Source organism: Mixophyes fleayi, chromosome 12, assembly GCF_038048845.1.
Source record: "Mixophyes fleayi isolate aMixFle1 chromosome 12, aMixFle1.hap1, whole genome shotgun sequence".
Taxonomy (NCBI): Eukaryota; Metazoa; Chordata; class Amphibia; order Anura; family Limnodynastidae; genus Mixophyes; species Mixophyes fleayi.
In genome coordinates, this window is record NC_134413.1 from 54,104,025 (window position 1) to 54,116,557 (window position 12,533).

Sequence of the window (12,533 nt, forward strand, 5' to 3'; positions counted from 1 at the left end):
AACATTGTGCATCACCGCTTTCAGTAAGAGGCACAACGCCTACAACCTCTTAGAGAAACTGAGGGAAATCATCTCGCAGTGGCTTACCCCACTTACACTCTCCTGGGGATTTGTGGTGTCGGACAACGCAAGTAATATTGTGCGGGCATTACATATGAGCAATTTCCAGCACATGCCATGTTTTGCCCACACAATAAATTTGGTGGTGCAGCATTATCTTAAAAGTGACAGGGGTGTGCAGGATATGCTTGCGGTGGCCCGCAAAATTGAGGGACACTTTTGCCATTCTGCCACTGCCTACCGAAGACTGGAGCATCATCAAAAAAGCCTGAACCTGCCCTGCCATCACCTCAAACAAGAGGATGCGACGCACTGGAACTCCATCCTTTATATGCTGCAGAGGATGGAGGAGCAGCAAAAGACCATTCAAGCCTACACACCCACCTACGAAATAGGCAAAGGAGTGGGGATGCGCCTGAGTCAAGCGCAGTGGAGATTGATTTCCGTGTTGTCCAAGGTTCTCTAGCCGTTTGAACTTGCCACACGAGAAGTCAGTTCCGACACTGCCAGCTTGAGTCAGGTGATTCCCCTGATCAGGCTGTTGCAGAAGCAGCTGGAGAAAGTGAGGGAGGAGCTGGTAAAGAATTGCGATTCTACAAAGCATGTAGCTCTTGTGGATGAAGCCCTTCATACGCTTTGCCAGGATCCAAGGGTGGTCAGTCTTTTAAAGTCAGAGGAATACATTCTGGCCACCGTGCTCGATCCTCGGTTTAAAGCGTATGTTGTGTCTCTGTCTCCGGCGGACACAAGTCTACAGCGGTGCAAAGACCTGCTGATCAGGAGATTGTCATCTGAAGAGGACCGTAACATGGCAACAGCTCCTCCTTCATTTTCTTCCACACCTGTGGCTGCGAGGAAACAGCTGAGATTTCCTAAACGACCTGCTGGCGGGGATGCAGAGAACATCTGGTCCGGACTGAAGGACCTGCCAACGATTGCTGACATGTCTACTGTCGCTGCATTGGATGCTGTTACCATTGAAAAAATGGTGGAGGATTACTTTGCTGACACCATCCAAGTAGACATGTCAGACAGTCCTTACTTGTACTGGCAGGAAAAAAAGGCAGTTTGGAAACCCCTGTACAAACTGGCTCTATTTTACCTGAGTTGTCCCCCCTCCAGTGTGTACTCCGAAAGAGTTTTCAGTGCAGCGGGGAACCTGGTCAGTGAGCGGTGAAGGAGGTTGCTTCCGCAAAATGTGGAGAAGATGATGTTCATCAAAATGAATTATCAATTCTTCAATGAAGACCAGCAATGGCCTTCAGAGACTACAGAGGGACCTGTGATTGTGGAGTCCAGCGGGGACGAATTGATAATGTGTGAGGATGAGGAAGTACACACTGAAGAGGGCGAGGAATCAGAGGATGAGGATGAGGATGACATCTTGCCTCAGTAGAGCCAGTTTACTTTGTACAGGGAGAGATGAATAGCTTTTTTTGTGTGGGGGCCCAAACAAACCAATCATTTCAGCCACAGTAGTTTGGTAGACCCTGTCGCTGAAATGATTGGTTTGTTAAAGTGTGCATGTCCTTTTTACGCAACATAAGGGTGGGTGCGAGGGCCCAAGGACAATTTCATCTTGCACCTCTTTTTTTTCTTTGCCAGCTCGTTTTGTGGGGGTCCAAACAAACCAATCATTTCAGCCACAGTTTTGTAGGCCCTGTCGCTGAAATGATTGGTTTGTTAAAGTGCGCATGTCCTATTACACCAACATAAGGGTGATTGGGAGGGCCCAAGGACAATTCCATCTTGCACCTCTTTTTTTGGCATTATGTGCTCTTTGGGGCCTAGCTTTTCAAACTGCCATCCTGTCTGCCCTTGCAGTGCCACTCCTAGATGGGCCACGTGTTTGTGCCGCCCACTTGTGTCGTTTAGCTTAGTCATCCAGCTACCTCGGTGCAACCTTTTGGACTAAAAACAATATTGTGAGGTGTTCAGTGTTCAGAATAGACTGGAGACGGACACCTTCTCTCCGCAATCCACGTCCTGTTGCCTAGCAAAAGAACGCTATCTCTGCTCACCTGTCTGCAGCCAGCATGTCTAAACCGCCAAAATCTCCCTAACCCAATCAGGAGGCACCTTAGGGTATATAAAGCAGCCTCTGACACATGTCTAGTGCCAGAGTATTGGTTCTTCCTGCTCCAGCATTGTTGTTCCTGTGTTACTCCTGTGTATTGACTCCTTGGCTATAGTTTGACTTCTCTTCTGGATCATTCCTTGTTCTTCGCTGCCCGCACTGGTTTTGACCCTTGGACTGTTCCCGACTACGATTTGCCGTCTCTCCATTGTACTGTGCTCCTCTGGTTTCGACTCGGCCTGTTTGACTACTCTCCATTCACTGCGCTGGTAACTATCTGTGAGAACCGCGACCTGCGCATCACATGCAGCAAAGCCCAAACCTCCTTGCGGGGGTCCCTGGCGAACACTGGTGGTGCGTTAGACTCCGCACCTCTCAGTTTAGTTGCGCTAATACCAGTCAGTGATATTCTTAGTGAAAGTCTTGACACTGGGTCTAAGCAATCAAGGAATCAGCTAGAGTAGTGCTGGGGAAGAGGCATAAATAGCTATCTTGTGTTGTGGGTGGGAGACTGGTGCCAAAAAGTGGCCAGTGACTAGTTAGGGACCTAACTGTTATAGCCAGTGTTTAGGGCTATTGGATTATGTTTATTGCTGTGAAAGCTTCATTTTGTTTGCTGAAGACACTGCCAAGACTGTTTATCAATCCTGATAAGTAAAATAAATGCCAAAGTACTTCAGAAAACCTGTGTGAGGAGCCATCTGTTTGCACGCTTTTCACAACATATATACAGTCATGGCCAAAAGTTTTGAGAATGACACAAATATTATTTTTCACAAAGTCTGCTGTCTCAGTTTTTATTATGACAATTTGCATATACTCCAAAAAGTCTGATCAGATGATTTGCAATTAATCCCTCTTTGCCATGAATTTTATCCCAAAAACAACATTTCCACTGCATTTCATCTCTGACACAAAAGGACCAGCTAACATTAGGTCAGTGATTCTCTCGTTAACACGGGTTGAGAGTGTTGATGAGTGCAAGGCTGGAGATCATACTGTCATGTTGATTGAGTTAGAATAACAGACTGGAAGCTTTAAAAGGAGGGTGGTGCTTGAAATCATTGTTCTTCCTCTGTTAACCATGGTTATCTGCAAGGAAACACATGGAGTCATCATTGCTTTGCACATAAAGGGCTTCACAGGTAACAGTATTGCTGCTAGTAAGATTGCACCTATATCAACCATTTATCGGATCATCAAGAATTTCAAGGAGAGAGTTTTAATAGCTGTAAAGAAGGCTTCAAGGCGCCCAAAAACATTCAGCAAGCGCCAGGACCTTCACCTAAAGTTGATTCAGCTGTGGGATCGGGGCACTGCCAGTGCAGAGCTTGCTCAGGAGTGGCAGCAGGCAGGTGTGAGTGTATCTGCACGTACAGTGAGGAGAAGACTTTTGGAGAATGGCCTGGTGTCAAGAAGGCCAGCACAGAAGCCACTTCTCTCCCAGGAAAAACATCAGGGACAGACTGATATTCTGCAAAAGGTATAGGGGTTGGACTGCTGAGGATTGGGGTAACGTAATTTTCTCTAATGAATCCCCTTTCAGATTGTTTGGCGCATCTGGAACAACACTTGTCTGGAGAAGCAAAGGTGAGTGCTACCATCAGTCTTATGTCATGCAAACAGTAAAGCATCCTGAGACCATTCATGTGCTTCTCAGCCAAGGGAGTGGACTTACTCACAATTTTGCCTAAGAACACAGCCGTGAATAGAATGGTACCAAAACATCCTCCAAGAGCAATTTCTCCCAACCATCCAAGAACTGGTGACGAACAATGCATTTTCCAGCATGATGGAGCACCTTGCCAAAAGTGTTAACTAAGTGTCACGGAGATAAAAACATCAAAATTTTGGGTTCATGGCCAGGAAACTTCCCAGACCTTAATTCCATTGAGAACTTGTGGTCAATCCTGAAGAAGCAGGTGGACAAATCCCCCCCCCCCCACCAATTCTGACAAACTCCAAGCATTATTTAGGCAAGAATGGGTGGCCATCAGTATGTGGCCCAGAAGTTGATTGACAGCATGCCCGGGCGAATTGCAGAGGTCTTCAAAAAAAGGGTCAACACTGCAAATATTGACTCTTTGAATAAACTTAATGTAATTGTTAATTGTCAATAAAAGTCTTTCACACTTATGAAATGCTTGTAATTTTATTTCAGTATACCATAGCAATATCTGACAAAAGGGTCTAAAAACACTGAAGCAGCAAACTTTGTGAAAACCAATACTTGTGTCATTCTCAAAACTTTTGGCTTTTACTGTATTTATACTAGCTGAAGTACCCTGCGTTGCCCGGTTTTAATCTTCAAGTTATTAAGTTATCAATGAGCTGGATGTGACTGTCAATATTTTGAAAATAATTAGCAGCTTAGCAGCTCTTCCAACACACCCATGAGGTAGTTGCCCATTGTTGTTTTTGTTTTTATATTAAATGTCATCCAAATTCATCCAGTGGAAGGCCCAGAATAGGCTCCCCGGGTCAAAGTTCTGGCCAGCGTACACCAACCTGAGGACCGACCAGGACCCTAGCCTCCCTAAAACCTGTCCAGGATCCAACTGGACCACCTTGTGTTGGTTCCATCCCAATCGGTGAAGGCGTGTTGAAGATATTCACCAACAAACAAACTTCTTATTATAGTGAGATAGATAGATAGAAAGAAAGAAATATATTGTGGCAAAAAGGGCAGTTGGCCACAGGCCATTAAGGTAGAGACTAATAACTTCTCTGTCAGTCTGCAACCTCATGCTGCAGACAGAGTTAAACATCCACACTTCTCCACACACAGAGCACAGAATCACAGGTGGAGCACCTGGGTGTGACTATTTGAGGGTTCAGCTAGTTAGTGCTTGAGAGGAAGCTTAAATAGCTGTGGGTAGGATGACCGTCAGTCAGTGGCCGGTGACTAGTGAAGGAACTGTGTGTCTCGCTAGCAGCCGGGTCGCATGGAATTGTAAATACTTTTGTTTGATTGAATTACTGGAACTACAAGAGTTGCTGTCTCTACCGTCCTGACACCTCTGAATAAAACTACAGCAAAGTGGATCAGCAAACCTCTATCAGCAGCATTTGTTTGGCGTGCTTTTCACAAGTGGTGTCATTGTGGGATTTTCATACAGCCAACAAATCCAGGGTGGTGAATGATGCAAAATCTGTTTACTACAAATATATTTGCTGCAAATGTGGAAAATGCACAGGTGTTGCAAACCTTAATTACAAAGCAAATGTACAAAGTTGTTTTTTTATGGCTACAAGCAGTGCAAAGACTGGTTACTACAATTATATTTGCTGCAAATGTGGAAAATGTATATGGGATGCAAACCTTAATTACAAAGCAAGTGTATAAAATGTTTTGGTGGTTGCAAGTGTGATTTACAGGTCACATAAAACCTTTTTCACAAACAAAACTGTTTAATTTATGCTATGGGAAGCAAAATACTGTTATGGAGGATCTCTTGAGGGCTTTGGTGAATGTGGCCACCATGCAGCAGGAGGCGTTGCTGAATGTAGCTGCTATGCAACAGGTGCAGCAGGCCCGTATACTGCAGGTCGCAGAGGCCCAGTTAGAAAATACTAAGCTCCTGTTTGAAGAGCTGGCTGAAGTGAGGTAAGTACATGATGAGTCTGTGTTGTCTGTCTTTTAGAAAACGACCTCCTCAGACGATGTGGAGGCGCATCTCTTAGCCTTTGAGAGATCCGCTACAATACTTATTTGCCCGCCAGGAGTCTGGGCATATAAAGCTCAGCGTGCTTATGTTAATTTGTCTGATGTATAATCTTCTGACTATCAGCAAGTAAAGGCTGAGATTTTGGCCCGGATAGGAGTGACGGGACCGGTGAGAGCTCAGCGCTACCATGGCTGGCATTTTCTCCAGGGTAAAGCAATTTGTTCACAGCTGGCAGAACTATCTAAAGAACTGGCTGCAGCCAAGTATCATTTCACCAGGCCATCAATTAATCACTGTGTCCATGGGCTTGACCGGAGCTTACAGATGTGGGTGCTACAAGTGGATCTGCAGTCTTACGAGGAGCTTGCTATGGCGATAGACCATTATTTGGCACTGCAAAACATGTCTAAGGCTCCAGAGGGGAACCCAAAGCTGCTGCCCAGGCAAAAGTTGATACCACGGCTGGCAAAGCTGGAAGGAAAAGTTTCTCCACCTAAGTGCTTTGAATTTGGCGAACCTGGACATTTCCATGCTGAATGTCCAAATTGTCAGGAACCAATGGATTGTTTTTTTGCCTGGCTGGGACCAGCTTTTCCTAGTTGCTGCACCATGTCCCTAGCCATGGGTAGTCCATTGATGTTTCAGGTGACTGTTCTGAAAAATCAACATGCTGTTTTGGCCCTGGTATACTCGGGAAGCAAGCTGACATTGGTCTCCAGTTCTGTGGTTCCAAAAGAGGTGACAGCAAGGTTACCTAAAATGAAGGTGCTATGCATCCATGGACCTACTGAGGAATATGAGTGGACTTGCCTTCCACTTACTGTAAAGGTTCAAACAGTTGAGGAAGTGGCTGCCTACCCTTCTGGTGTGAGACTTTCCCCTGTTCCAGGAGGTTCTTACTAACCGGATCCACTGGACACGTTGCCAACCGATACACCGTCCAAAAGGCCATCGTTAAAGAACCTATCTAGCTCTAACTGGACCTGGGAAGAAAGACAACTGAACTGTCGCTTAGGGATACTGAAGACCGGTTCAAGACCGCTACTCATCCCAAGTCTCATCCAAGGAGACAAAAGGAGCGATTGTTGTAATCATTTGCCGGTGACACTATCGTAGAAACTTTGGGCTACCAGAGGAAGCTGAGGACTGGTCCCCCCAATTTCATTGCAAGACTTTGTCATTTCAAACACTTAGAATGAAAGTTGCTTGTGCTTAGTTTAACATTGGGTTGCTTTAATTTATAAACCTCATTTGTTACATAATCTAAGTGTGTATAAAAACCTATAAGATGGACTTAAGTTAACCATATTATTCTTAAATAAAGCCAGGTGGGTTACATGTATTCATCTGAACATTACATCGGATTACAACATGGTGGATGTACTGTTTCCTGATCAAGGCATCACCCCCCTCTTACAGACAGGAAGCTGAAAGCAGCTGGAGTCCCTCTGACATCACAAATGACTGGAAAGGGTTAAAACAGGGAGGCTCTCTTACTTAATCAGGATTAAGTCAATCAGCAACTGGTTGGAGCAGCCATTGTTCTCCCTGGAGCTGTGTCAGAATCCTAGGGGTAAATCTATCATACTCCGCTTTGTACAAGTCGCCGGAAATCGGCGAGTTGACAACTAAAATTCAAAGCGGCGCTGCCTTGTAAAGGGAAATTTGTCTTTATAAGGCAGCGCCGCTTTAAATTTTAGCTGTCAACTCGACGATTTCCGGCGACTTGTACAAAGCGGAGTATGATACATTTACCCCCTAGTCTCCAAAACAGCAGGAGGGAAAGCCATGAGGGGATGACAGTTCTCCACTCCCATCTCCATCCCACTAATACCTCCCAGCTAATCCCAGCATCTGTGATCTGTGGATAACCCTGCAGGGAGGGATTCCCCACATGGGAAATGCTGTTCCTTTAAGAAGGCCTGCAGGAGAGACTTCTGGGGGTGTGATTTTGCTTCTAAAAGCTACAGGTGTTGGAGTTTCTTCTGCTATCCGTGTGCTGAGGATTTTGCCTGGGAGTATTGTGGCTATTGGATTACAAGCTTTTCCTGGATTTACAGACTGCCTGGCTTATTCTATTAATCACGGACATCATCATTCCCCTATAACTTGGACTGGTAAAGAAAACCTATTTTCGTTATAAACAATTTGGGATTATTGAACACTGGGATGTTACTGGGTGATGCTTGAAGTTTGGTGAACACTGGGTGTTGTTTAAATTATTGTTTGATATATATAAGTTATTGTTTGCAGTTAGCTGTAATAAAGGTACAGTTGTATCCACACCTTTTCTTTGCCTGTGTGATCCTGAACCCCTAGATACCAGGACTTTCCTCTGGGTTCCTACCCTTACATCTTGGTATCATCACAATGGTGCTACCCTAGAAAATGCATTTAAATGTGGTGTGGAAGTTAATGGTGTGGTGAAAGCTGCCAGGCTGGCACAAGGTGTAACTTATTTTTTGTTAAAGGGAATTTGTTGTATAGAGCCCGGGTTGTTCAGGAGAAAAATGTTTAACAGCTGTAAATACTGCAGGCACATGTACCTTTAGTTCTGAAATCTGCACACACATATCTTTGTGGGGGTCATTTTGGAGAGGATAAGACTCTGGAAAGAGTGCTACTATGGTTTTACTATCCAGGAATACACATGTCAGCACAGTGCCTTAGTGGTTAGCACTTCTGCCTCACAGCACTGGAGTCATGAGTTTGATTTCTGACCATGGCCTTATCTGTGTGGAGTTTGGATGTTCTCCCTGCATTTGCATTGATTTCCTCGGGTGCTCCTGTTTCCTCCCGCACTCCAAAAACATATTTGTAGGTTTATTGGCTGCTATTAAATTGACCTTAGTCTCTCTCTGTCTGTGGGGTATATTTATTAACCCGCAGTTTAGTAAATATATCGCTGTGTGTATGTTAGGAAATTTAGACTGTAAGCTCCAATGGGGTAGGTACTGATGTGAATGAGTTCTCTGTACAGCGCTGTGGAATTAGTGGCACTATATAAATAGATGAAGATGAAGATAATAATGGAAGTAAAAAGGTATTGCTTACACTGCCCAGTATGTCAAAAGACCTCTCCAAAATCTGATTCCTATTCCGGTCATTCAAGTTTCCTTTGAATGGACCTGAAAAATTGGCTCACAGGCACCATTATGTCTTGGTGATTCTGTACTACACCATGCGCTATCCAGGAGCCATTCCCTTACGTAATATTAAGTCAAGTACCATAGCCAAATAGCTACTAATTCTGTATATCAGGTTGGGGATTCTGAAAGAAATCCTAACTGACCAGGGCACTCCTTTTATGTAAAAATTGATGAAAGAGTTAAGTCAGCTACTTGGTATTAAAGTCCTCTGCACCTCAGTGTATCACCCCCAAACTGATGGGCTGGTGAAACGCTATAACCGTACTTTAAAACAAATGATTAGGAGGACGGTTGCTCAAGAAAAGAAATATTGAGATGCACTTCTCCCTTTTCTAATGTTCTAAGTACTTCCGTTCAGTACTCCTGGCGTGGGCCGCGACCTGCGAGTCAGACGCAGCTGAGGACATTTTGTGGCTTGGTAGGATACTGCTAGGGGAGAGTATGGTAAGAAGGTTGGAGGAGATTTTAAACTAGGCTTCGGGGGGGGAGAGGGGCAAGCAAGTATTTATGGGATAGATATTGAGAGTAGTAAGGAGGAATTTAACAAGAGTCAAAGGGGTGGAGAGGGGGGAAAGAGAAGCATAGTCGATAAGGAGAGGCCCTTTTTTTTTTTTTTTAAAGCAAAAAGAAATACCTAAGGGAGGCGATAGACTTAAGTATATGCTTGCAAATGCAAGAAGCCTGACAGGTAAAATGGGGGAGTTAGAGCTAGTAGCAATGAATGAGCAGTATGATATTATAGGTATTACGGAGACCTGGTGGGATGATACACATGACTGGGCAGTCAACCTGGAAGGCTATACTTTCTTCAGGAGGGATAGGGAAAATAAAAGGGGAGGAGGACCATGTCTTTATGTCTTTATATTAAGCCAGAATAAAAACCAAGTATTCAGGAAGTTATTTACGAGAATATTGGTGATAATATAGAGGCTTTGTGGGTGGAAATATCCAGAGGAAAAAGTTCAGGGAAGTTGCTGATAGGGATATTCTATAAACTGCCAGATATTAGTATGAGTGTGGAAGACCAACTTCTACAGCAAATTGAAATGGCTACAAAACTAGGTCAAGTTTTAATTATGGGGGATTTTAATTATCCGGACATTGATTGGAGCACTGAGACCTGCAGTACAGCTAGGGGAAATAGGTTTTTGAGTATGCTAAAAGACCATTAAATGTCTCAATTATTAGAGGAACCAACTAGGAACCAGACTATACTGGACCTAGTAATAACAAATAATGTAGACGTAATATCAAATATTCAAGTAAGGGAACACTTGGGAAATAGTGATCATAATATGGTCTCATTTGAAATTAGTTCCCAGAAGCAACGGTATAAGGGATCAACTAGGACTTTAAACTTCAGAAAGGCAAATTTTAATATGCTAAAGGAGTCTATAAAGTGCCTAGACTGGGACAAAGTTTTTGAAGGAAAAAAAACGGAAGAGAAGTGGGCTGTCTTTAAAATGTTGTTGGAAAAATACATGTTCTAACATAAGTAATATATATGATTTCCCGCACAAGTAAAAATCTTTCTAATTAATGTATATTTCCAAGATATGATTTAATATGTTAGTATGATAGTATGAGGTGCTACTTCCAGTAGTAATGTATTGTATATAATAGAAGAGAACGAGAAGTACTACTTATATGGAAGGCTAGTATATCTCCTTTCCTTGGAGTTTAAATATGCATAGCATTAGTAAGGAACTAAATAAAGTGTATTGATCTTCTAAATATACGTACCCGACCAAGGGCTAGATTTACTAAAAGGCGGGTTTGAAAAAGTGGAGATGTTGCCTATAGCAACCAATCAGATTCTAGGTTTCATTTTGTAGAATGCACTAAATAGATGAAAGCTATAATCTGATTGGTTGCTATAGGCAACATCTCCACTTTTTCAAACCTGCAGATTAGTAAATATACCCCCAAGACTCCGAAATTTTAACCATTCAGTTTTATTTGTATGACTAATAAATAGTAGTTTTATAGTGTAGTGTCAATTTATTTGCTCATTTCTATCCACGTTTGTTATCCACAATGCAGTGTCTCTTCAACAACACAGGATTTTCTCAATGAGTGTGCCTTCCATATAAGTAGTACTTCTCTTTCTCTTCTATTGGAAACATTTATGTATAAGTTCATTCCTATGGGAAATAAATGTAAAATAATTAAGTCTAAAACCAATGTGGCTAAATAAGAAGGTAAAGGAAGAAATGCAAAGTAAGAAGCGTGCATTTAAATTGTTTAAGTCTGAAGGGTCTGAGGAGTCCTTCCGTAGGTACAAGGAATGTGATAAAACATGCAAAAAGGAAATTAGATTGGCTAAATTAGAAAATGAAAAACAAGTTGCAAAAGAAAGTAAGACAAACCCCAAAAAGTTTTTTAAGTATATAAATAGCAAAAGGATTAAAAAAGATAATATAGGACCCCTAAGAAGTGAATTGATATATTATACTAAGGAAAAAGCAGAGGTATTAAACACCTTGGGCTAGATTTACTAAGCTGCGGGTTTGAAAAAATGGGGATGTTGCCTATAGCAACCAATCAGATTCTAGCTATCATTTTGTAGAAGGTACTAAATAAATGAAGGCTAGAATCTGATTGGTTGCTATAGGCAACATCCCCACTTTTTCAAACCCGCAGCTTAGTAAATATACCCCCTTCTCTTCTTCAGTATATACTAGAGAGAAACAAATGGTAGGAATAATACATAAAAATGGAAATGAAACCGTACCATTAATTAATATAGACCCAAGGGTTCTTATGGAGCTAAACTCAGAAATAGCTAGACTGCTATTCTTAATTTTCATAATTTCAATTTCATCAGGCTCAGTACCAAGGCATTGGCGAATAGCATATGTGGTGCCGTTGTTTAAAAAGGGGATGAGATCACAACCAGGGAATTATAGACCAGAAAGGTTCACATCAATAGTGGGGAAACTACGGGAAGGTATATTAAGGGATAGTATTCAGGATTACCTGGTGCGCAATAAGATTATTAGTGGGAATCAGTATGGATTTGTGAGGGATAGGTCATGTCAAACTAATCTAATTAGTTTCTACGAGGAAGTTAGTGGGAACTTAGACCAGGGCAGCACAGAAGATGTGGTCTACTTAGATTTTGCAAAGGCCTTTGATACAGTGTCACACAAGAGGTTGGTTTACTAAATAAGGGAACTGGGTCTAGGAAACATTTGTACTTGGATCGAAAACTGGTTAGAGAATAGGGAACAGAGAGTTGTGATAAATGGTACATTTTCTAATTGGATAAAAATGTTAAGTGGAGTACCTCAAGGTTCCGTGCTGGGGCCACTCCTTTTTAATATATTTATTAATGACCTTGGTGATGGTTTAGAGAGTAAAGTTTATATTTTTGCAGATTACACTAAACTCTGTAAGGTAATAAAATCAGAGCAAGATGTAGCTTCTCTACAGAGGGACTTAAATAAACTGGAGAATTGGGTGGCCAAATGGAATATGAGGTTTAACATAGACAAATGTATGGTTATGCATTTAGGGACCAAAAACAAGAATGCAATCTATAAATGAAATGGAATTAATTTAGGAGAATCTATAATG